We start from the raw sequence: 26,516 nt of genomic DNA, 5'->3' as shown, positions 1-26,516 counted from the left end.
TACATAATGGTAGATTTTCAGAATAACACATTTCATTCCACACTGCACTCTCCAAGCATTCCTGGTAAAACCTAGGATGGATACATTGAAATCCCCATCTTAGAATATAATTTCAGAAATTCATTCCACCAGAAAGTATTGTTTCTTATATTGTATCAGTGACAGCTGAATTGTCTTTTATGTCATGTTAATCCTGATGAATAATTAGTTTAAACATTGCTTTCTAAATGAAGGCTTTTCGGACCTTAAGTATATGTACAAACTAAATATGTTCCTTTAATTATTAATTATAAGGTCCTAGTGGTTCATGGATGGATGGTGAGGCCTTTCTTGGCCCAGCCCATGGCCTACAGCCCCTTCAGCCAGCGGGTCTGTTGGTATCAGGGTAATGGTGAAAAAATAATCCACCGGCAGTCAGATGAAGTTTCAGGAGACATCAGCTTTATTAAAAATCCCTATCCACCATGTGCATATTCCTCACATGGCCTCTAAGCTAAGCAACCTCTCTGCACCCATCTTGTGTCTTTGATCTCCTTCTTCCTCCATCTGTCTCTCCCTTACTGCATCTCTCTTCTCCCCTCACCCCCAGGCCACTCTTAATTACCAACCAAGACCCCTCCCAGATGTGGGAGGGTCTCATAATTCAGGTAAGATTAGCATTTGTTGCAGGGTCCAGAAGCCCCCCAGGGGGGCCCGGCCAGCAGGAATTAGCTGGGAAGGCTTCTCAGACGACCGCACTCCTATTTTGCTGAGTAGAAGAGCAACCACACCTGTAAAAAATCTGAGAGAGGTTAATAATAAAGACCCAAGGCAGCGTCTCACTGTTCAAGGGCCACTTTATTTGGCTACAGCTCCTTCTTATATAGAGAAGGAGAAGGGGGCAGTACAAGGGTGATGTCAATCACACTTTTGGCATGAAAATTACTTCATTATTCCAAATAAGGCAAGTGGGCAATACTTCTTGCAGTATCCATGGAAACATCTTGTGACCTTCTAGCTGCATTCCTAATTGCTTGACTATCAGGAGGTGGTGCAAGATGTGCTTGCCTCAGTGATCTTGAACAGACAATGTAGCATATACACAATAATGAATGTCTTGTAAACTCAGGGATATGGTTAAGGGAGTAAGGCCTCTTTTCTGGGAATGGTACTGGGCTGTGTTGCTCTCCTCCGGGCTAAAAGATTAATTATACTTTGCAGCTGCATTTTCCTTTCTCTTTGGCCCAAGAACTTACAGCAAGACTGCATGTAGCCTTTAGGTGAAAGGCTGGATTATGGCAGAAAGAATAGCAAAATGGCCTCAAACAAGTCAGTCCCCAACATCTCCCCCTTTCTCTTCTAATAAAAGAAGGAAAGTCGTGAGCGGGTGGAAGAACCGTGTCTTAGGCTACAAGGTTTGACCAGGTCGGACACGGCCAAAGCCGCATTTAAAAGGTGGCTACAAGCGCCGTGGGTGTGCACAGAGATCCGAATTATGTGTTGTAGCCTTTTAGGGCCGTGTCCTAACTGGGACCTTGCTAATCCCGTCGTAGGTATCTCCACAGCCGAGAGCACAAGTACTGGAGCGAGCTCCGTTTGTTAGCTATGCGCTCTATCTCCTGGAAACTTAGTGGCTGGAAGGGCGGCTTGGTGACAATAGCCAAGTTTTCACAGGAGTCACGTTGGGTTAACTGTTGGTAGTGAACTTGAACAGAGGTTTTTGCCGTCTCATCTACCTGGTTTTTAACAAGGGCAGTAAGTTTGCGGAAAGCCCATGGGTCAAAGGAAAGGAGCAGCATGAGGCTAATAAGAGGGCCCAAAATAGTGGACAGTAATGTATGTATCCAAGGAGAAGAGAAAAACCAACCCTGTTACCAACCTTGTTTTTCATCGAAATGTTTTTGGAAGTCTTTTATACCGTCACCAATGTGTTGAACGCTATTCCTAACTAATCCAGGTTTATCTTTGAAAATACAACATTGTTCCTTAAGGGCTACACAGACTCCCCCCTCTTACATAAGGGCAAAATATAGAGCACGACGATTTTGAAGAACTACATCAGCAAGGGAACTAACAGTATCGTAGGGGTTGAGGAGAGAAGCTAAGCTAACAGTGTTCATAATATGGGTCTGTGAGGGCTAGAGCAGAGGCATTTATAATATTTAAAATAACTTGAGAGGAGGAGGATGGGCCAGAAGGCAGAGTCCGTAGCTTACAACTTGCCCAACAGTGAGTTAATGACGCTGAGGCTGAACTTCCCAGAGAAGAAGTTTAGAGTTATTGGTGTAGATAGGAGATTTAAACGTTGTGATGCTTTTATAAAACGGCGAAACCGGTGAATTGCAGATTCAACAGTGTTCATAGCTGGTGTTGGAGGGCGCTCGGGCAGAGGCATTGACCATTTGCAGGATGAGGTTCAAGGTGGAAACCGGACCAACAGGTTTGATGGTTATTTTAGGCATTAACAAAGCTAAAACATAATAATCATGATAAGCAAGAAACATTTCAGTAACAATATGGGGAGAAAATCCAGTGGAACAAACAAAATAAGTGGAGTTGGGGGCTTCAATGAAGATGGAAGAGTTGTTAACAATAAAGGTTTGATTGCAAATGTGTGATTGTTGAACAGGCGGGCACATATATGGTTCGAGTAAGCAAAGTTCCACGACCGTGACTTGTTTGCCATGGAGGTTGTTGGTGGCAGTGGTGGGCATCCAAGGCAGCTAGGCAGAGTGCTCAATTCAGCATTGTTAAAGGTGGAGTTTGTCAGAAACAGGTTTGCAGGAAAGGCGGCTGGCAGGAGGGGTGACAGGCTTTTTTGAAGTGGATGAAGACAGGACTGTGGAAGGCTGCGGAAATTTTTTGTTAGACTTCAGCATTCAAAAAATTTTTATAATTAACAATCGCCAATTTATCAAAAACTTTTAAACTGAACATAAATGATTTTTGTTAAACTTTTTAGTTATTATTTTAAAGCTAGATGCTATTTTTTAGCTATAAATACATATTCTATAGGCCTGAACTTACACATAGCAGGAAAGTTGGGTGACTGCAAAGTCCAGAAATTCTCCAGGGAAAAGTTATCCCCGATGGCCATTGAGAAATTTGGGGTTTGCCATCCCTCACACTTTCCGCCATGTTCTTAGAAGGACAAAGCTAGCTTAATACATAATTTTTAACACATGATTTTTAGTTGCAAGATGCCAGTTTGTGAACTGACCAGACTGAACCAGGTTGAAAAAATTAATTGAAATTTGAAAAATGGATAAGGCTTTAAAAATTGTATTATTATAAAATGTAGAGATAACAAATAAACAGACAAAACAAAACAACACTAAACACAACATTTTACACTTGTGGCCACTTTCATTCATCACAACAGACACATAAACAGACAAAAGGATTGATTTAAGACTTATTTATAAAAAATTGACAAGCGCTTTTAAATATTTAGCTAGCATGTTTGTGAGAAGAAAAAAAAATTTTTGTAGAAAAACTTTTAGTTTTGAGAAGTACTTAATGTAGATGGAGTGGAACTTTGCTGAAAATAAATTTTAAGGTTTAGATTTAACACAAAACATTTTTAAAACAATTTTAATTTGAAGTTTAAAACATTAAGTAAAATGGTTAATAAGCAGTAAAAATTTGGGGCCGGGCGGTGGCGCTGGAGGTAAGGTGCCTGCCTTACCTGCGCTAGCCTAGGAGACGGACCGCGGTTCGATCCCCCGGCGTCCCATATGGTCCCCCAAGCCAGGAGCGACTTCTGAGCGCATAGCCAGGAGTAACCCCTGAGCGTTACCGGGTGTGGCCCAAAAACCAAAAAAAAAAAAAAAAAAAAAAAAAAAAAAAGCAGTAAAAATTTTTTAAGTAAAATGGTTAATGAGCACTGTAGAAGGAGTCTTCACTCTGAAGTATGAAATCATTTGCTGTAAATGAATAGGTTTTCTTTAAATTGGTTTTGCAGTAGAACAGTAAGACAGCTGCAATAAAGTGTTAAAATTTTTATGATTAAACACAATAGCATGAACTATGATTATTAAAGGTATAAAAACTGATTTTAAAAATACAAACAACTGTTTTTACTATGAAGACTTTAAGTGAATAATTTGTAAAAAATATTATATACTAAATTAACTAAATGCTTAGATTATTACAAAATATAGTTAAAGACATCTGATGCATTTACACATTTAGAACTTAAGACTAAATTATATTTAATACTAGTTAATTTGCTTATAAAGTTTAGTTATTTTTATATATTCTTATAAAATTATATATAATATATTTTTCATTTATATTATTTTTTCACTGCGACACAAATATACAGATTTGTATAATGTGCTGATATTTTGAATGCACTTAAAATAATAGTTTTTTCAATGCAGAAATAAAGAACAACCATTGCTGTAGCACAAAGTTAAAACTAAGGGTACTATAAAGCATACTTAGGTGTTTACTGTGCATTAAATTAACTATATTGTTTAAAAAGGCTAACCACATTATTTTTTACATAATTTTGTAAATACTTTAAAAACTAAAATAAAACTTTTAATAGAAATATAAGACTTAAATTTAACACTTTTGTGTTCGTTTGGATTTTAAAACACAAAGAAGTTTTTCTTTTACCAATATTTTGTTATCTGTAAAGTGACAGAATTATGACCTTGCTTTAAAATTTTCTGAGAGGCATGAAAAAAAAAATGTATTGCCTTTATCTTTTTGTTGCTTTTTAATGTTTTAATAATTACTTTACACTACTTAATGCACTAAACCTAATAACACATATTTGACGAAGTGTAGGGCTGACAAGGTGAAGCAGAGTTTTTCACTGATAACTTGGGGAGGGGCTAGCACAGTTAACAGCAGGAAGGTTAGAGGCAAATTATTTACAGTTAGCAGGGTGTAATGATATATAGGAAAAAAAAGCAATCTTTTAAGATTAATTACTAATTTATTGGAATTAGAGGGAATGGCAACTGAAGAGGGGAATTTGGGTTGCAAAAGCACTATGGGGATCATGGTTTTATTAATTGATTTGAGAATATGCAAGAGATGCTACTTTTCAGATTTCTTTTGAATAACAAAGATTGGGTATTTCAAGGTGAATTGGAAGGCTTAAAGTGGGAGTGGCAGGGCCTGAGCTGGCTGTTTTCCAAGGCTGGCAGGAAAGAGGCTGAAGGAGGCTGAGGATTGGTTTGAGCAAAGTAAAGGGTACATTAGGCTCAGAAGTTTTAACAGCAAAGTGTAGATATCGCAAGGTTTTATGGCTTAGCAGATGATACTTTGTAATTATCCTGCTTACTGTGCCCTTAGAATTTTTTGTAGGCACTGCAGCAGTTTCTGTTTTATGGCACTTAGCCTGACTTTTATTAGTTTGTTTCTTTGAATTCTCAAGAGGGGGGGCTTGGCCGTGGAATTCAGTGGGCAAAGGACAGACAGCTATAGATTTAGGAGGGGGGGGGGAACGCCTGAAAGGCAGAAACCTGTGAATTAAGAGAAGCAGCCTGTTTTTGAAGGCTTAAGATTTGTTTAAGATTTTCAATTTGGCCAAGTAGTTTCATTTCTATAGCTTTAAGAGGGGGAGCGGTGAGAGGAGGGAAATTGCCATGGTTAGGGACTGAGCGTTCAGGGCATTTAGAATTTTTTCTCCTGGGGCGGCGGAGGCTGCTGAGCAGGCGGGGGAAGACTTTCTCCATTAGGGAGAAAGACAGGAAAGGTAGCGCTGGTTTTTGAGCCAAGAGCATTATCAAGTTTGTTAGAGAGGTGAGAGACCATGGATGTAATTGTGGTGAGTTGGGAACTCAAGTCAGAAAAAGGGGGGGGGGGGAGGGAGAAAGCAGCAACAGTTTGTTGCCGGTGTGGGGGAGCTGCTGGAATGCTGGCTTTGGGGAGCGACTTCCAGGCACGGAGGGCAGCAAGAGCCATGTTGGCAAGCTGGGACCTGGAAAGTGTGTGCTGTACCTTTAAGGTATGAAAAGAGGCGAGGCCAGCTATAAGAGCTTAGAGATTAGGATTCCTGCCTATTTGCAGGGGCTTTGCAATGAAAAAAAAAAGTTAACTTCTCAAGAGACAAAGAGTTCAGCTTTTAGATTCTAAGCAGGAGAACGTGTAAGGGGCTTGGGGGCCATAGGAGGTTACGGCTTGAAACGGCTCTTTGAGGCTTTTCCAATTAAAGGCTTTGTATTGTTGCAATTGCTGGCTAAGGAGGGGAGGGTGGTGAGGGGAGTAAAGGTTTTGGTGGAACAGGGACGGAGCTGAGGCTAGGGAAGTGAAGGGCTGTTTAGGATTTTGCACAGAGGGTGCAGCGGCCTCTTCTGTAGGGGTCTGGGTGCATAGAGCAGAAGCATGGACAGAAGTAAGGGAGGGATATAAATGAGAAGCATTAGAGAGATCTTTAAGAGCATTAGTTACTTTGGAGACAAAGGTAGAAGAATCAGTGGTGGAGGGAGGACAAGGGGAAGTATTCTCAGAGGGAGAAGGGAGATGAGAGACAGAATTAGAACGAGAGGGAGTCCTGGAACACTCACGGGAGACTTGTTGTACATGAGATTCAACGGCATGGATGATGTCTTTGGCGGTTCCGGCATTTTTAGTTAAAATGATATCTCTTAACAGGCTCCAATATTGGAACATAATTTTTTCCTTCTGTGAATCATCATTATTTACAAAATAATCACTCATTTCATGTCCTACTTTGTCCCAAGTGGACGCAACAATTTCTGGACAGGTAATAATAAACCAATGACATACATTATGAATAAACATAAGAAAATTACAAATATTCTTCTTTGGTAACCTCTATATGTCTGGCTTTCAACTCAGACTGTATATATTTAATGAATTTAAGTTCAGTACTCAACGAAACACCCATGGAAGTGAAGCCAACGGGCGAAGCCCCAAGAGCCAATCAGGGGCGGTGATCAGAACGACTGAAAAAACTGCAGTTTAAATATTTGATTAAGGCTAACTCGTTTCAACGCCTACCCGGATGGGGTATTCCTGCGATTTATGAAACAGCTCCGGACTCGCCGACCCGTAGTCGTTCGGGGTGTGGCGGTGGTCTTCGTGCCCAGCGTTGGGCGCCAAAATGCGGGGTCCAGAAGCCCCCCAGGGGGGCCCGGCCAGCAGGAATTAGCTGGGAAGGCTTCTCAGACGACCGCACTCCTATTTTGCTGAGTAGAAGAGCAACCACACCTGTAAAAAATCTGAGAGAGGTTAATAATAAAGACCCAAGGCAGCGTCTCACTGTTCAAGGGCCACTTTATTTGGCTACAGCTCCTTCTTATATAGAGAAGGAGAAGGGGGCAGTACAAGGGTGATGTCAATCACACTTTTGGCATGAAAATTACTTCATTATTCCAAATAAGGCAAGTGGGCAATACTTCTTGCAGTATCCATGGAAACATCTTGTGACCTTCTAGCTGCATTCCTAATTGCTTGACTATCAGGAGGTGGTGCAAGATGTGCTTGCCTCAGTGATCTTGAACAGACAATGTAGCATATACACAATAATGAATGTCTTGTAAACTCAGGGATATGGTTAAGGGAGTAAGGCCTCTTTTCTGGGAATGGTACTGGGCTGTGTTGCTCTCCTCCGGGCTAAAAGATTAATTATACTTTGCAGCTGCATTTTCCTTTCTCTTTGGCCCAAGAACTTACAGCAAGACTGCATGTAGCCTTTAGGTGAAAGGCTGGATTATGGCAGAAAGAATAGCAAAATGGCCTCAAACAAGTCAGTCCCCAACAATTTGTCTTTGGGGAGAGGTAACATCAATCCAGAACAGTACCTAAAATTGACATTATGTGTCTTCATTTTTTGTTTATATGTCACCATAGTTTAATATAAGAGAAAACAGCAAACCAAAAATTGGAATGGTTAGGCAGCATGGATGTCTCCATTATAAGGGAAGCACACACCTGATGTGTCTGTTGGCTTTCCTGGTGCAGTGCCTGATATTCCCCCAAGAAATATTTTAGCCAGCAGGCCTGTTGTAGGAAGTCAATTATAACCCCTGCCTGGATTACTGGCTATAATTCTGTTATATTCATGACATGGTGGTGACATTATATATCTCTTTTCTTTTCATTTGGCTTTGTCTCCCTTGCAAAACTACATACCAAAATTCGGCCTCAGTCATTGTGCAGTCAGAGAAATTTCGGTACCAAAGGCCGCCAAAGTTCCCCACTGGCTAAGTATATTTGCAACTCAAAGATGAGTCCAGCCAGTTACCTGTAAGATACTTTTCTGCTCTCAACTTCTAGGTGGTAAACAATAGCTTCTGTCTTTCTTGCATTTTACTATTCCAGAAAGGCTGCAAAATTGTAGCAAAACTAGTTTCTCTTTCTTTGTTATAAGAACATCCTTTCTAAACTAGAACACCCCCATATGTCACTTCCTTATCTTTTGGCTGGGGATTCTTTTCACCTATATAGGCTAGTTTTTTGATATGTAAATTCTAGGGTCCAGTACCATTGTATTGTTCCTCCTACAGGTCCTCTGCCCTTTGTTTTTCCGGACATACTTTGCATACCAGAGTTGTGCTAAAATGAGAGCAGCCTGAAAAAGTAAAGTTGTCTCACGTCTATTGAAGACGCGGGTTCCCATACAATATATTTTGTGTGGTCTCATATTTCATATTCGTCCCTGTTCATGTGTCCGCTTTTTTTCATGAAGGATATTAGTCTCCACTAGAGATGCTGAGACACAAGACGCCTGCAGCAAAGTAGTTCAGTGGTTAAGATGTTTGCCTTGCACACAGCTGACCCAGTTGGCTCCCTAGTACTACATGTGGTCTTTAAACATTGTCAGGGGGAAATCCCAGAATACAGAGTTGGGAACATAACCTAAAAAGTGCTGAGTGTGATCCCAAAACAAAATAAAACAAATCAATCATGCAAAGGGAAAATGTGTTAAAAAGATACCTTTGGTCTAGAATGATAGTACAGAGAATAATGTGTTTTCCTTCCAGATTCAGTCCCCAGTAGCTTCTGCTACCCTATGCCTGCTAGTAGAGTTCCCTGAGTACAGAGTCAAGAATAACCCTGAGCATCACCTGGTGTATCCCCCATTTTTTTTAATATAATTTTTATTTTGATCATAGTGGCTTACATATTGTTGACAATAATATTTTAGGTACATATTTACATAAAATCAGGGGAGATTCCCATCCCCAAATTGCCCTCCCTACACCTCCGTTTTTGTCTTACCTCCCTTTTCCTCTTCCCTCACCCCCAGGGCGGCTAGAATATGTGGTCCCCTCTGTCTCTAACCAACTACTTAGTAGTCTTGCATCAGTTTGGTCTTGATGCCTCCCTTATTTCCCCCTCTAAGTAGGGGCAGGGGTGGCTAGTTCAAGTTGCGTGGTTTTGCCTGAAAAAGAGAAAATAAATAAACTGGGGTAAGAGTTTAATACCCCAAAAATGGGCAGAATCCTTCTAGAGGTTCTCATCATCGATTTGGGAAATGAAGGAGAAAAAGAAGTTGAAATACTTCACCAGTACCAAAAGAAGTGTCAAATATCCAGTGAGGACTCCAGCTATAACGATAAGCACCACAAAAAAAAAAAAACAGATAAAAAACAAAACAAAACAAACAAAAAACAAACACAAACAAACAAAAAACACGCCGTGGTCTTGAAATAAGAAACATGGCGTAGCACATAACGAAAGAAAAGAAAGGAAGAGAAAAAAAATAAGAATAATTGGGGACAACAATTTCAATAATCACATCCAAACTGAGAAATCGACCAAAATAGCTAGGTAAATAAAAATAATAATAACAATAATAGATGAAGGTAAGATATATATATAAATAACAAAGGTTTTGTGTTTTTTGTATTTTTTTTTCCCTCCTGCCCTGGCACAGTAAATATTGGGGTCATTCGAAAAGGAATTCACTTGCCCTATGAGATATGGGGTTTCTCCGTCCTTGGAGTATACTGTCATGGGATCAGCTCTAGTCTTTGCTCAGGATCATTACTCTCCCTGTTGTGTTTTTTTTTTGTTTTTTGTTTTTTTTTTTTTTTGGTGTGTGGAAGGCTTCTGCTCTGTCCAGTGTGATACAGTCAGAGCTCTGTGTTTAGAGGTCTCAGTATCTGTACATATCCTGAGGTGGGACTTATGGTGAAGTCAGTCTTTGTGAATCTAGAGGTTCTGTTGCCTCAGTGCCATTTTAATCCATCTTCTGTGGTTGGTGATCTTGGTCTTTGCGCTAAACCTAGGAAGGCATCTAGGATAGCATCTTTCTTTGTTCTTCCAGAAGCCCCTTTCCGTTACAATTGTCTCTGCCGGACCTTTGGAACTGGGGATCATGTTTATTGTGCAGGTCTTAGTTCAAACCCTAGACTAGGGCTTTTATGTTGGTCCCAAGATGTATACGGTCTGGTCGTGGTTCTAGCAGCCAGTCATCTGTAAATCACGATCTTGGCTTTTGTATCTACCAAAGGGTGCCACGTCTTCTGGTTTTGTCTTGTCGTTAGCTGGTAAGGTAGGCTAAACTGTTCTAAGGTCAAGTTGTTCACATTTTCCTCATTGTCGGGATATCATGTTAGAGCTGGCCCTTGTTGTTGACCCTGCAGTATTAAGGCTGTCCCAGATGGAGTTTGTTTCTTGCAGCTGTTGTGAAGAGCTGTGCCATTTCTATGTCTGGGATCCAGGGTTCAAGGCTGGATGGATGATATCTAATCACCTGAGGTCTAAGTTGATTCCACATGACATATTTTCAAGGTTGGAGATATCCCTGTATTGTAAACAACTATGAGTTCCTATCTCTAGTAGATAAGAGCTCTTTTTTTTTTTTTTTTAAAATATGTAAGATTTCCCCTTTATTTAGTGTGCCTTTGCAGGGGGAAGTGGTGCTCCATTATATGTCGGAGTATTTGGGGTGGACAAAGTGGATAACAGAAATAGGTCACATACCCAAAAACGATTAAAAAAAAAAAAAGGAAATAAAAGTGTATGTGCCCACAAATGTATATGTAGGGCAAACATTTAAATAAATAAATAAAAAAAAGAAAAAAGAAATAAAATGAGTTAGCGAAGTTTTTAAAGGACCAAAGTGGTGCAAAAGACTACTTTGCATTTGGGGGAGAACAGGTAAAGAGGTGGTGTATTACAGGTCTTATGCCTATGTTGGAAGTACAGTTTTCCCATTGTCTTTTGGATTTTACTTGTGGTGTGTGGGCTCCCAGGCATCTTCCAATCATAGCCCCTGACCCTCTTCAGATTGGTAGCCCCCATTTTTAATACAAGTTTATTGTAGTTGTTGTTTATTGGAGTCATGGTAATGGTATCATTTACTGAATAAGATGTCTTACTAAATGTTACCTGGACATTATTTGTATACTTAGCATGTATTCAAATATTAATTCTGACTTTAGTATTGCTATACATGTGACTTTTCAAGAGGATGCTTAGCTTTCTCTACAGGTTTTTTTTTCTTACAAAGAATTTACCTAATTACATGAATGACCAGACTCAATATATGGAAAAAATAGGCTCTAGTTATTTATGTGAAAATAGGCTCTAGTTACTTCTAATTAGGCAAAAAAAAATTTCAATGAATTCCAAATAAAGAAAAGTGAAAAAAAATTCAAGAAGGACAATATCAAAGACCCAAGTAAAAATGCACAACTCATAGAGTAAGTTGAGAGATAATACACAAAGAAACAGCACTTCTGTTTGAGCAAGGAAGAGTATCTAATATATTCATGTTTAGCACAATAAAAGGAAGAAAAAGAATAGATAGGAGTTTGGGACCTGTATTGCTTGACATTAGTTTTGTGTTATTTAACAAGTTAGGCTATTATATTCTAGAGTCAGAATAGAGTATCTTTATTGATAACATTTCAGTCACATTAAACTGCATTAAAAAATAAAAATATGTTTATATTACACTCATTATCAACAATAGTTGAAAGTAAAGTAGAATGTTTCTGGGATCAAATTTCATCAATTTTATAATAGAAATTAATGAAAAAACCCCACCTGCATCATATTTTTATAGTTTGTAGGTAAGATAACAAGAATGAAAATACTCTGAAATAAAATAATACACTGTAGTATTTAGATATTTTGAGTCTGTCTGAATGCAATAAATTCCAACTGATGACTATATGTTCTAGTTCTTTATAAGAGATTCAAGACATTTAAAAAATATGTATATCAAATAAACTACTGAGTCTATCTTATTAACTTAAAATAAAAAGAATATAATGAGAAAGGACTCATTGGGATGGGAACCTGAAGGTAGAAATATATTAACATTTCCTGTATCTCCACTAATTGATAGAGATATATTTATTAAATCTACTATTTTCTCTCTTGGAAAACTTCAAGTTAATTTTCTCTTATTCTTTGTGAAGTAGGTATGAAGAATAGAATAGCACCTATTCACATCTTAACTATAATTAATACAATACCCCAATTTTTTTCTTTAAGAAAAATAACTCTAACTCCAGTGTTTTATATATCTTCTTCAATAAGAAATGCTTTTTTAACTTAACAATCTTGCTGAATTTATGTGAACTCTGTTCATCAAATTGTCATAACAAAAAAAGGTTTTTCTGCCATATACTATCAGGTATTTTAGGTCATCTCTGATGTTATTGTTTCTACATATCTGATAAAAAAAATAAAAGTAGGGGAAAGTAGAATGGTGCTTAGTCTTGGAAAATTGACAAATAGAATATATTTTTCAAAATACAATATCCAGGACACAAATCCAACCTCTTTGAATTTCTAGTTCACCATCTATATAGCAAGAAATATAAATAACTATTGTCAGAAATGTTATAATAATTAAGAATGAATAACTACAAATTATTTTAAAATAAATATAAATTTTAAATCTTTAGCCTGTATGTGGTAACATAGGTGCTTAATAAATAAGAAATAATCATTATTATTCAGTACCATGACTACTCTTTTCTAATAAACACTTAATGGGGCACAGGACTTTAGAGTATATTGGAGAAAGTAAACAAAGGACACTGAAGGGCCACGATTTTATTGATTAATTTGCACTTAAAATGAATTATTACAAGTCAACTATGATAAAGAAAAAGAAATATCTATAAGAGCATGGCAATAAAATAATATAGTATGTGATATGTCTTAAATAAGTTAGAATTTATGTAGCTCTATAGTCAGGCTTTGAAGACTGCTAAGCAAGCAGAATGCTGTAATTAGCATTAAAAAGACCACTCTATAAGCAATAATAAAATAAACTAGGAGACTAAATAAAATCAGTAAAAATTAGAGTATAAAGGCTGGTTAAAATAAAATCATGATAATCTAGGTGGTAAGTAGTAAAGATCTGAATTAAGTTAATAGGAATAAGAAGGCAAGATTAGGGAAAAAATAAAAGGTATAAAAAGGTACATGGAATAACATAGTTTGGTTAATGATTTATAGGGAAAAATTGGGTTGACTTTGGGGCTTGGATTGATGAATAACATGCAATAACTCAGACAAATAATGACATTATGTGAAGTTCAGCAAACCATGCATTGGTCATCAGAGAACAAATGGAATTTTAAAAATGCAAAAATTTGCAATGCCTGGATTTTCCACACTATCAGTTATGAGTAAACACGAGGACAGAGATTTGAGAAAGTAAGTAAAGTATCACTAAAGACCCAAGTTAGGGTGACTTATACATTGTCATGTTTGGCGTAGGACGATATCCCTTTCACTAAAATCAAGATCAATAGAGAAATGTGTTAGTCTGAAGGGGAGCAACTATTCAATTCTAGGCATATCCACCAACAAAATATTTAACAAATAGCCCTATTATTAAAAATGGCATTATACATAAAATATTTTACAAAATATTATTCAGTTAGGCTTGAGAAGTGTGTCCTTTAAAATATTTCCTTCTAAAAAGACACTTTCAAAAGGTCTATACAAAGGTTTATACAAAGAGTTGTTCAGAAAAAAACTACTAACAAATAACATTTGAAAAGCAATTGCCTTGCCCTGGTGTATACAAATGGAGAAAAGTCTTCAAATGTCTCAATATCTTCATTTTGAAATAGCTATCAACTTCAAAAGTTATTCCTAGTAATATATTACTGGCAACACTTGCACCCCATTGTTTTCAGAGCTATTAACTAAATGTTAAATATTACATGAGTGCCATTTGAAAAATGTGTGTCTGAGAAACATTCATTTCATCATTTATTATGTGAGGTTCATACAAGTAATTAAGCATACCAGAAAAATATTTCAACAAGAAATATTTTGTACTTTTAAATAAGCAAACATTTCAAAGAGTGAGCTTACAAAAATAATCCACTAATAATTTATGACATATTTTTAAGAAAGGTAGTCAAGAATAAACCTTACTTAAATTTGACAGTAAATTGAATTAAAGGTGCTGTAGTCTTTTTTTAACATTCCTTGCTACTATATTATATTTAATAATAAAATCCAGTTAATAATTACCCTTTTTATTTAAACTCAAATAATATTACCCTATGTGTCACCTGGGGAGAATTTTGAATGTAACATTTGATGCTCAAGTAAGCACTGGGGGTAGTTTTATAAACAATTTATTTACTGGGGCCAGAGAGATAGCATGGAGGTAGGGCATTTGCCTTGCATGCAGAAGGACGGTGGTTCGAATCCCAGCATCCCATATAGTCCCCCTGAGCCTGCCAGGAGCAATTTCTGAGCGTAGAGCCAGGAGTAAGTCCTGAGTGCTGTCTGGTGTGACCCAAAAGCAAAAACAAAAACGAAAAAAATTACTTAGTGAAAAACACAAGTGACCACATGAAAAAGAAAAAGTCAAAGAATGCATTTCCAAATTGATCATTCTTTTTCAACAGTGAGTGGTAACACAAATACCTGGCTTTTTCTTACTTTTCTTACAAGTTAGAATGTTCAGTATCACATATCAAGTTCAAGTCTCCCTTGAACTTGCTCCTAGTGTCTAATACTACAGTAGTATACACTAAAATACACGTGTCTGTTGTGACTCAACAGATAAAATTCAAAGAGGATCTTCACTTTTACCACAAAAGATGAAAAGCGAAAATAGTAATCCATATTTATTTTCATTAGTCATCCTCAAGAAAGCATGTACTTGGGGCCAGAGTGATAGTGCAGTGGTAGGACGTTTGCCTTGCGTATGGCTGACCCAGGATGGACCTTGGTTCGATCCCCAGCATCCCATATGGCCCCCACGCCAGGAGTGATTTCTAAGCAGTAGCTAGGAGTAACTCCTGAGCATCCTCAAATGTGACCCCAAAACAAAAACAAACAAAAAGATAGCATGTACCCTGAGATACAGAAGGGGCAGCATGCAGAATTTCTATGGGGATTGCTTTTTTTCAGGCTGCTTTGACTCTATATTTATATTGTCAATTCTCCTTTAATGTGGATTAAGTATTGTCTTGGTTTTGAAGTGTTCTTTGGTATGACTTGGTAAGTCATTATGGGGTCTAGAAAGCAGAAATGTTATCTCATATAAATTAATAATCACTACTCTTGCTCTCCATTTAAGCTTATCAATGGTTACATAGCAATTTTCTACTTCCTTATTGCAGGGGAAATATTCATAGCATAATAGAGCAATAGTTAAAACGCCCCTTAGATTTAATAATTGAAGAAACTGAGTGTACATTTTTATGTGACAGATTTTCTCTTAGATATAATTCTAAGATTCCGAGGCCACTGTCAGCTTCAATGATAAAGGCAGAGGGATGAGAAAGCAGAGGAATAAAAGTCAAAGATAATCATTTTCTCCAAGTCCCTATTAACCCACCTAGTAAATAATAGTACAAGCAATAATATTACGTTGCCTCAATTTTTTCTGTACATCAATAATGCAGTCATCTGACTAATAGGCTGCAGGGATATATTTGCCATGCATCTTAGAAAAATTAAAATACAAAATAAGCAAATAAGATTAGCATCTTTGAGGCCAAAGCAATAGAACAGCAGTAGGGCTTTTGCCTTGCAAGCAGCCAACCCAGGACCAATGATGGTTCGAATCCCAGCATCTCATATGGTCCCCCATGTTTGCCAGGAGTAATTTCTGAACAGAGAGCCAGAACTAACCCCTGAGTGCTGTCGGGTGTAGCCCAATCTCCCTCCGCCAAAGATTAGCATCTTTGGCAATGTGCCTATTAAATATATTTGTGTTTATTTACTCTCACTGAGAAAATGAGAGCAGTACGATTGCCTCAAAGGAACTGTTCACAGAGGGACTAACACAACTCATGAGTTATTTTCCCCCATTACTTAAAACATAAAGAGGATTTTATAAAATATTTCCAGGAAGAACTAGTCTGTTTTCTCTAGGTTGTTATCGCCATGACCTATGAGGTATCTACAGACAAGAGATATGTGTCCTCTCTTTGAGGATATAGAATGCCATCACAAAGCAATTATACAGTGATTGATAGTGTGGTAGATTCTGGAATCCAAATGCCTAAAGTAGAATCTATCCAGTTGTTTACTAACCTCAGAACTTCAATTTGTTAATAATTTGTTTGTGCCTCATTATCCTACTCTTATTTCATGGGTTTACTATGAAGATTAAATAAGGAAAAGTAAGTACAAACTCATGACATTTTAAATAAATATATTCAAGCAAATTTGATTGTAATAATTATTCCTAAATGTACAGAGCCTGCATTGAGATCACAGCTTACATTGTGGATCCAAGTGGAACCAAGATGAAGAAAATATATAATTATTACATATGGTAGTGTCTTCATCCATCATACACACACATACATTTCAGAACAATCGATTTTTCTAGAAGCCAAAAAAACCCCTCATGACAAAGATTTTCTCTTCATCTGAAGCTCAAAACTATGTAGGAATATTTGAGAACCCTGAAAAGGCAATGATATAGTGGAGACAGGAGGAGGCTGTGGCATATGCAAGAAAGGGACCTGAGATGAAAATAATTAAAAAAAAAGAAGGGGCCACAGCCAAGAAGACAGAGGCAGAGTAAGAGTTAGAGGGAATCATAATTTTAGATGGAACTTCTCCCAAATCAGTAGCTTGAAAGGGGGAAGCAAGAAAAGAAAGGGGCTACAATATTGATATTCATAATAATTTAGAAGCCAAAAAACTATGTTTAGTATGTTTCTTGACTGATATGTATATAAGGAAGAAGTGCCAGTAACTTATGAGGTGAACAACAGAGATTTGATCTTCAGCAAGACAAGACAGCTGAGGGCAGAACATAAATTGTTCTGCTATCAAAGGCAGTAGCTGCAAAATCCAGAATCAAGTAACAAAGGAGTCAATGCACCTTCAGTAATATTTGCTGAGAAAGCACAGGGTATCTAACCTAAAAATCAGGCAAGTAACACAGTCCACAGCAACAGAAACAGCCTGATGAAGGGCCAGAATGATTGTAATTTGTAAGATACCAAGTCTTCAAACTCTCCAAAAAGTGAGTTATGCTAAAAACTGTTATAATTTAAGCATGGATGAGACCCGAACATCATTTGATGGTATAAGGAGTCCTGAGACAATTGACATTCAGTTTGTTTTCATGTTGTTGGTATTTTCAGGAACAATTCTGTTTTTGTGGTGACCATTTGAATTCTGAGTGAGGACTTTGGATACCTAAGTTTAGCTTCTGATTTAAAGCATATAGGAAGAGACTGAACAAAGGCAGTAGTTTTTAGTTTTATTTTATTTTGATTGTGGCAACCATCTTCTCTGTCGCCCTCTTGCCCCGAGTCACACAGTTTCTTCTACTTGATATACAATATGTGGAGCTAGTTTTATGTTCTTAATATAGACCTATTCTGGGGTTTTTTTTTTTTTTTGGTCTTTGGGTCACACCTGGCAGCACTCAGGGATTACTTCTGGCTCTGTGCTCAGAAATTGCTCCTGGCAGGCTCAGGGGATCATATAGGATGCCGGGGTTCAAACTACCGACCTTCTGCATGCAAGGTAAGTATAGACCTATTCTTAATGCATGTCCTCTCACATTACTCTAGCATTTTTGCTTGCTTCCACCTTTTTATTTCTTAAAATAGAGAAGTAGAATTCCTGTCTTGACTACAGGCAGGATGAGAAGGAGGAGGAAGATGGAGGGCATTGGTGGTGGGAATATTGCACTGGTGAAGGGGGATGTTCTTTTTTATGACTGAAACCCAACTACAAACATGTTTGTAATCATAGTGCTTAAATAAAGGTAATATTTGTTTTAAAAAAAGAAAGAACCAATGACTCAGACTTTAGAAACAATTTGTGTTTTCTAGCCTACATCCTCAAAACTTACTAATAATGCCTCTTCAGTCTCTCCAAATAAATTTTTGATCAGGTTCCAGGTATAGAATGTAACTTTGAATGAAAGCATCTGGCCTGTCCCACTAAGCTAATTCTGGTTTACTCCCTCAAGAAAAGAGCAGTGTCAGGTAGAACATGAGGAATATTACACATTCTGTTTCTCCTCCATACCTACTGTGGATTAATAAACAACACTTTGGGCCAGGAAGTTAGCTCAAAGAGTTGGTGGAGTTCTCACATACACGGAAGTCCCTGAGTTTGATCCCTGGTACCCTCCCCACCCTTAGTAGCTTTTCCCTTCCCACCCTTTGTAACTCAGCTATAGCCTTGTTAGTTGTCTGCCCCATCTCTGGACCTAATGATCATTGAATGGCCTGTTCAGTCAACAAACTTGAGGCCCAATATTTGTGAGTAAGCCCTGTTCTTCAATGACATTGGAAGGGTTCCCAAAATGTTTTCCATAACAAAATTTCACACTTGTTCTTTCAAGGTACTTTAGACTTTGAACATCCTCATTATTCAAACTTTTATTATAGAAAAGCATGATTCTTTAAAGACCATGAGAGAGTCCATACAAAAAGAAGTGAAGGAATTAACAGACAAAGTAACAAGCCTTACTAGCAGAAACACAGAGTTGGAGAAACACATTAAAGAACTCGAAGGAAAACTGCAAACAAAAAATGAACAAGAAACCAACAAAGAAATAAAAGGCAAAGCATTGGAAGGAAAAGTCCAGTACCTAATGAACAAGGACAAAAGAAACAATCTAAGAATCGTGGGTATACCAGAAGGGGAGGAAATAGGGAAAGGGGAAGAACAAGTAGTCAGAGAGATAATAGCAGAGAACTTCCCCACCCTCTGGAATTAAACTTCAGGCCAAATCCAGGAAATCAAGAGAGTCCCTAATAAAATAGATCCTAATAAATTGACAACAAGACATATAGTAATTCAAATGGCAAAAAACAAAGAAAAAGGGGAACTTCTTAAGGCAATAAGAGAGAAAAAAAACCTCAAGTACAAAGGTAGGGACATAAGAATCAAACCAGATCTGCCAGTCGAAATAATTCAAGCAAGAAGACAGTGGAATAACATATTTAAACGACTGAATGAAAAAAACTTCCAACCTAGAGTCCAATACCCAGCAAAATTATCATTCATATGGGAGGACAGACTAAAAACATTTTCAAACAAGACCGAACTAGAGCTATTTGTGCAAACAAAACCGATCCTAAATGACCTACTCAGAGATGAACTACACAATCCAAACCCCCGATTGTAACAAAAGCCACCCTACACAACACAACTGCACAACAGTCCTCTCTCTCAATAATTTCCCTAAATGTTAATGGACTAAACTCTCCAATTAAAAGACACATAGTAGAGAACTGGATTAGGAAAAATAAACCAGACTTCTGCTTTCTACAAGAAACACACCTACAGCTACAGGATAAGCATAGGCTTAGAATCAAAGGATGGAAAGTAATTATTCAGGCCAATGGAAAACAAAAAAGAGCAGGGACAGCCATTCTTATATCAGACCAAATTGCATTCAACCTCAAGAAAGTGATCAGAGATAAAGAGGGTCACTACTTACTGATCAGGGGAACATTAGACCAAGAAACACTAACCCTGGTCAATATCTATGCACCCAATGTAGAATCAGCAAAATATGTGAGACAACTACTGGCCAATCTGGAGAAACACATGAAGGGAAATGTGATAATAGTAGGGGACCTAAATACTCCACTATCACCACTGGACAGATCCTCCAAACAGAAAAATAGTAAAGAAATAAGAGCCCTAAATGAAAACCAAGAAGAATTAGGGATAATAGACTTATATAGAGCCCTCCATCCCCAGAAAGCAGAATACACATTCTTCTCAAACCCACATGGAACCTTCTCCAGAATAGACCATGTCTTAGGATTCAAAGCCAACCTACATAAGATAACAAAGGTAAGGATCATTAGAAGTACCCTTTCAGATCACTATGCAACAGAGGTCAAAATTGATGTCAAGAAGAAACAATGGAGAAAAACTAATACCTGGAGATTAAACAACATGCTGCTCAATAACTGCTGGATCAAAGAACAACTCAAGGAAGAAATAAAAAGATTCCTTGAGACAAATGACAATGAAGAGACAACATGTCAAAATTTGTGGGACACAGCAAAAGCAGTAATTAGGGGGAAACTCATAGCAATACAGGCCTATGTCAAGAAACAGGAAAATAACAAAACCAACAGTTTAAAAGATCACCTCAAAGAATTGGAACAACAGCAACAGAGAAATCCAACCACAACCAGAAGGCAAGAAATAATAAAAACCAGAGCAGAAATAAACAACATCGAAACTAAGAAAACAATACAAAAAATCAATGAGACCAGGAGTTGGTTTTTCGAAAAAATAAACAAGATAGAAAAACCATTGGCAAAACTCACCAAAAAAAGAGGGAAAACACCCAAATTAATAGGATCACTAATGAAAGGGTAGAGATTACAACAGAACCCCAAGAAATACAACATATCATGAGATCATACTATGAACAACTATACTCAACTAGGCTAGAAAACCCAGTAGAAATCAACAGATTCTTAGACAAACACCCTCTTCCAAGACTGGAAAAGGAAGATCTAGAAAGCCTAAACAGAACAATCACCTCAGAGGAAATTGAAGATGTAATTAAAAAACTCCCTAAGAACAAAAGCCCAGGCCCAGATGGATTTACAGGGGAATTCTATCAAACATTTCAAGAAGACTTACTACCACTGTTCCATAGGCTTTTCCAAACCATAGAAAAAACAGGAATCCTCCCTAACTCCTTTTATGAGGCTAATATCACACTCATTCCCAAAGATGGCAAAGACACCACCAAGAAAGAAAACTACAGATCAATCTCACTAATGAACATAGATGCAAAGATACTTAACAAAATCTTAGCAAACCGAATCCAACACTTCATCAAAAAGATCATACATCACGACCAAGTGGGATTCATACCAGGAATGCAAGGTTGGTTCAACATATGCAAATCAATCAATTTGATACATCACATCAACAACATGAAAGACAAAAACCACATGATCATATCAATCGATGCAGAGAAGGCGTTTGACAAAATCCAACATCCTTTCATGTTAAAGACACTCAGCAAAATAGGGTTAGAAGGAACTTTCCTCAAGATAGTTACAGCTATATATGAAAAGCCTACAGCCAACATTATACTTAATGGCGAGAAACTAGAAGCATTCCCACTAAGGTCAGGAACTAGACAAGGCTGTCCACTCTCTCCACTCTTATTCAATATAACCTTAGAAGTCCTAGCAATAGCAATCCGACAAGAGAAGGGAATCAAAGGAATTCAAATAGGGAAAGAGGAACACAAACTATCTCTATTTGCCGATGATATGATGATATACATTAAAAACCCTAAAGAGTCCACAGTAAAACTCCTAGAAACTATCAGCCAATACAGCAAAGTGGCTGGATACAAAGTCAATACACAAAAGACAGTAGCGTTTCTATATACAAAAAATGAAGTTGAGGAGAGAGAGATTAAAAATACAATTCCATTTAAGATAGTATCAAAAAATATCAGGTATCTAGGAATCAACCTTACAAGAGAAGTGAAAGACCTATACCAGGGAAACTTCAAAACACTCCAGAAAGAAATTGAAGACGATCTAAAGAAATGGAAGAACATCCCATGCTCATGGATAGGTAGAATTAACATAATCAAAATGACTATCCTACCCAAACTCCTATATAGATTTAATGCAATCCCTATCCAAATCCAGACACAATTCTTTAAAGAATTAGAACAGTCATTCACAAAATTCATCTGGAACCACAAAAGACCCAGGATAGCCAAACACATACTGAAAAACAAGAAGCTGGGTGGAATCTCCTTACCCAACTTGAAACTATACTATAAAGCCATAGTAATCAAAACAGCATGGTACTGGAACAGAGACAGGACCTCAGACCAGTGGGTCAGGACAGAATTCCCAGACATAAACCCCCAGATATACAGCCAACTAATATTTGATAAAAGAGGCAAGAATCTGAAATGGAACAAAGAAAGCCTATTCAACAAATGGTGTTGGCACAACTGGAAAACCACATGCACGAAAGTGAAAATCAACCCATACCTCACTCCTTATACAAAAGTCAACTCAAAATGGATCAAAGACCTTGAAATCAGACCCGATTCTATAAAGTTTATCGAGAATAAAATAGGGAGAACACTCGAAGACCTATATATCAAAAAGGTCTTCGAGAATGGAGCACCAATGGCAAGAACCTTAGCAGCAAACATAAACAAATGGGACTACATCAAACTAAAAAGCTTCTGCATGACGAAAGAAACCTTACTTAATGCAAGAAGACAGTTAACAGAATGGGAAAAAATCTTTTCACTAGACATATCAGATAAAGGGCTGATATCTAGAACTTACAAAGCACTCAGAAAACTGACCCCCTCAAAACCAAATAAAGCCATAAAAAAATGGGGAGAAGAAATGAATAGACACTTCTCTGAAGAAGACAGAAAGATGGCTAACAAACACATGAAAACATGCTCACCTTCACTCATCATCAGAGAGATCCAAATCAAGACAACAATGAGATACCACCTAACACCAGTGAGGATGGCTCACATCAAAAATACTGAGAACAATCTTTGTTGGCGCAGATGCGGTATGAAGGGAACTCTCATCCACTGCTGGTGGGAATGCCCCCTAGTCCAACATCTATGGAGAACAGTCTGGAGAGTACTCAAAGAACTCAGAATTGAGCTCCCTTTTGACCCAGCAATTGCACTCCTAGGTATATACCCCCAAGTTGGAAGAACATTCATTCCAAAATACGTGTGCACCCCACTATTTATCGCAGCACTTAGTATAATAGCCAAATCTTGGAACCAACCGCGATGTCCAACAACAGATGAATGGATCATTAAGATGTGGTATCTATACACAATGGAATATTACATGGCAGTCAGAAATGATACAATCACAGATTTTGCAGCAACGTGGATGGACTTAGATCATGTTATGTTAAACGAAGTAAGTCAGAAGACAAAAGATAAACACAGAATGGTAGCACTATTCTGAAGCACATAGAACATACATCTCAATCACAACTAATACTTAACAATCAAATAACAGGGTCTAACAGGGTAGAAACTCCAATCACTGTAATAGTCAACATATACCTGGGAACAGTGCCCAAAACACATGAAAAAGGAACAACACAAACTCTCGACTACACATTATACCACAAAGAAAGCAGCAACACCAGAACAGCAGCATAGAGAGAACAGGTACGTAATCAACCTTCTACAATAATGGCCCATAATAATCCTGTAGAGATCGTATACAGGAACACAGGTAAAGAATACCATGGCAAACCACTGATTCCAAGGGAAACATCCCATAAAACTACGTATTAATGCCCCTATCTTACTATATTTAAAATAACCTCTCAGCTTTTCTGTCCACAGGCGTTCTTGGATACAAAGGGCGGACAAGCTAAGTTGGCAGCTTGGGATACCACACGAGATACCATGCCCAGTTTGCACTACGAGATGGCCCCGAGAAAACTCTTTAACATACACTTTATCTCTAGGTTTACCTCTTTTAGGGTTTCAAGCACGTGATCAGTCAGACCACCGAAGCAGTAACAGCGACGTCCAGACCCAAGCTACATGTTCTATTCACTGAACACATTCAAGCAAACTAGCATTCCCTTGCTATTCTCTCCTCTCTTCTCACCACTTCCTTAGCTATTTCTTTTCTTTTCTATTCTTTTTTTTACTTTCTATCCTTTCTCTTCTCCCTTTCTTTCTAATGTATTTTTCTCTTTTCTCCCTCCCTACCCCTTCCGTACACCTTACCCTTTCCCCCCTCTGGAAATCCAACTATCCCTCCACCCCTCAATCCCATCCAGACCTCCCTCTATATTAAAACACTTCACCCTCAGTCCTTAATCTATTAGGCAACAAGATCGACCTCCTACCCCAACGAACCAGTACCCAGCATCCAAGAGAAGGGACACCCAGTCAAACCCACACCTTGTCCCGGGCAAGAAAAGATAGCCAACTCCCCTGTGGACTCATGCTACGAGGCCCTCCCTACCAACTCCCCCTAACGTGGACTGTTTCTTGAAACCGGACCTAGGTCCAAAAGTATCCCCAATGCAAGAACTCTTCCAAGACATCCCTGCCGCAAATTGTTACCAACCTGAAGAAGGTTAGCGGGTGGGATAGGAAGATGCCTGGGAACCCACACATCACAAGAAAAACCCAAAAGACAATGGGAAAAACTGTACTTCCAACATAGACATAAGACCTGTAATACACCACCTCGTTACCTGCTCTCCCCCAAATGTAAGGTAGTCTTTTGCACCATCTTGGTCCTTTAAGAACTTAGCTAAGTCATTTTAGTTTGTTTTTTTTTCCCCTTAAATTTATTTATTTATTTTTTTAAATGTTGGTCCTATATATACATTTGCGAGCACATACATTTTTATTTATTTTATTTTATTCTATTTTATTATTATTATTTTTTTATCATTTTTGGGTATCTGACCTGTGTCTGTTATCCCCTCTGTCCACCCCCAACTATACCGACAATACAATGAAGCTCCACTTCCCCCTGCAAAGACGCACTAAAAAAAGGGGAAATCTTACTTATAAAAAAAGAGCTCTTATCTACTAGAGATAGGAACTCATAGTTGTTTACAATACAGGGATATCTCCTACCTTGAAAATATGTCATGTGGAATCAACTTAGACCTCAGATGATTAGATACCATTCACCCAGCCTTGAACCCTGGATCCCAGACAAAGAATCGGCTCAGCTCTTCACAACAGCTGCAGGAAACAAACTCCACCCGGGACAGCCTTAATACTGCGGGGTCAACAACAAGGGCCAGCTCTAACATGATATCCTGACAACGAGGAAAATGTGAACAACTTGACCTTAGAGCAGATTAGCCTACCTTACCAGCTAACGACAAGACAAAACCAGAAGACTCGACACCCTTTGGTAGGTCCAAAAGCCAAGATCGTGACTTACAGATGACTGGCTACTAGAACCACGACCAGACAGTATACATCTTGGGACCAATAAAAAAGCCCTAGTTTAGGGTTTGAACTATGACTTGCACAATAAGCATGATCCCCAGTCCCAAAGGTCTGACAGAGACAACTGCAACAGAATGGGGCTTCTGGAAGCACAAAGAAAGACGTTATCCTAGGCGCCATCCTAGGTTCAGTGCAAAGACCAAGGTCACCAACCACAGAAGATGGATTAAAACGACACTGAGGTAACAGAACCTCTAGAACCACAAAGACTGACTTCATCATAAGTCCCACCTCAGGATCTGTGCAGATACTGAGACCTCTAAACACAGAACTCTGAGTGTATCACCCTGGACAGAACAGAAGTCTTCCACACACCAAAAAAAAACACCACTGGGAAAATAAATGATCCTGAGCAAAGTCTAGAGCTGATCCCATGACAGTATACTCCAAGGACGGAGAAACCCCATATTTCCTAGGCCAAGTGAATTCCTTTTCGAATGACCCCAATATTTACTGTGCCAGGGCAGGAGGGGAAAAAACAAAAATACAAAAAGCACAATACCTTGGTTATTTTATATATATATATATATATAAAATATATATTTTATATATATATACATATATATATATATTTTTTACCTTCATTTATTATTGTTATTATTATTTTTATTTACCTATCTATTTTGGTCGATTTCTCTGTTTGGGTGTGATTATTGAAATCGCTGTCCCCAATTATACTTATTTTTTTCTTTTCTTTTCTTTTCTTTTCTTTCGTTATGTGCTATGCCATGTTTCTTATTTCAAGACCATGGCATGTTTTTGGTTTATTTGTTTGTTTGTTTGTTTGTTTGTTTTTAGCTTTGTTTTTCGTCTGTTTTTTGTGGTGCTTATCGATATAGCTGGAGTCCTCACCGGATAATTGACACTTTTTTTGGTACTGGTGGAGTGTTTCACCTTCTTTCTCTCCTTCATCTCCCAAATCGATGATGAGAGCCTTTAGAAGGATTCCGCCCATTTTGGGAGTATTAGACTCTTACCCCAGTTTATTTATCTTCTCTTCTTCAGGCAAAACCACGCAACTTGAACTAGCTAGTCCTGCCTACAGTTAGAGGGGGAGATAAGGGAGGCATCGAGACCAAACAGGTGCAAGACTACTAAGTAGGAGGTTGGATACAGAGGGGACCACATA

At 38.0% G+C, this 26,516-nt stretch overlaps 1 non-coding gene across 1 annotated transcript; it reads right to left on the bottom strand.

Annotated features, from left to right (window-relative positions):
• Positions 1-4,313: 4,313 nt before the first annotated feature.
• Positions 4,314-4,443, bottom strand: LOC125997760 (small nucleolar RNA SNORA22). The gene has a single exon (XR_007491780.1). It is a non-coding gene; the product is annotated as a small nucleolar RNA SNORA22 (small nucleolar RNA).
• Positions 4,444-26,516: the final 22,073 nt, after the last annotated feature.

This window comes from Suncus etruscus, chromosome 19, assembly GCF_024139225.1.
Source record: "Suncus etruscus isolate mSunEtr1 chromosome 19, mSunEtr1.pri.cur, whole genome shotgun sequence".
NCBI lineage: Eukaryota > Metazoa > Chordata > Mammalia > Eulipotyphla > Soricidae > Suncus > Suncus etruscus.
Note: the sequence above shows the minus strand (reverse complement) of the source record. Positions and strands in the feature narration are given on the sequence as shown.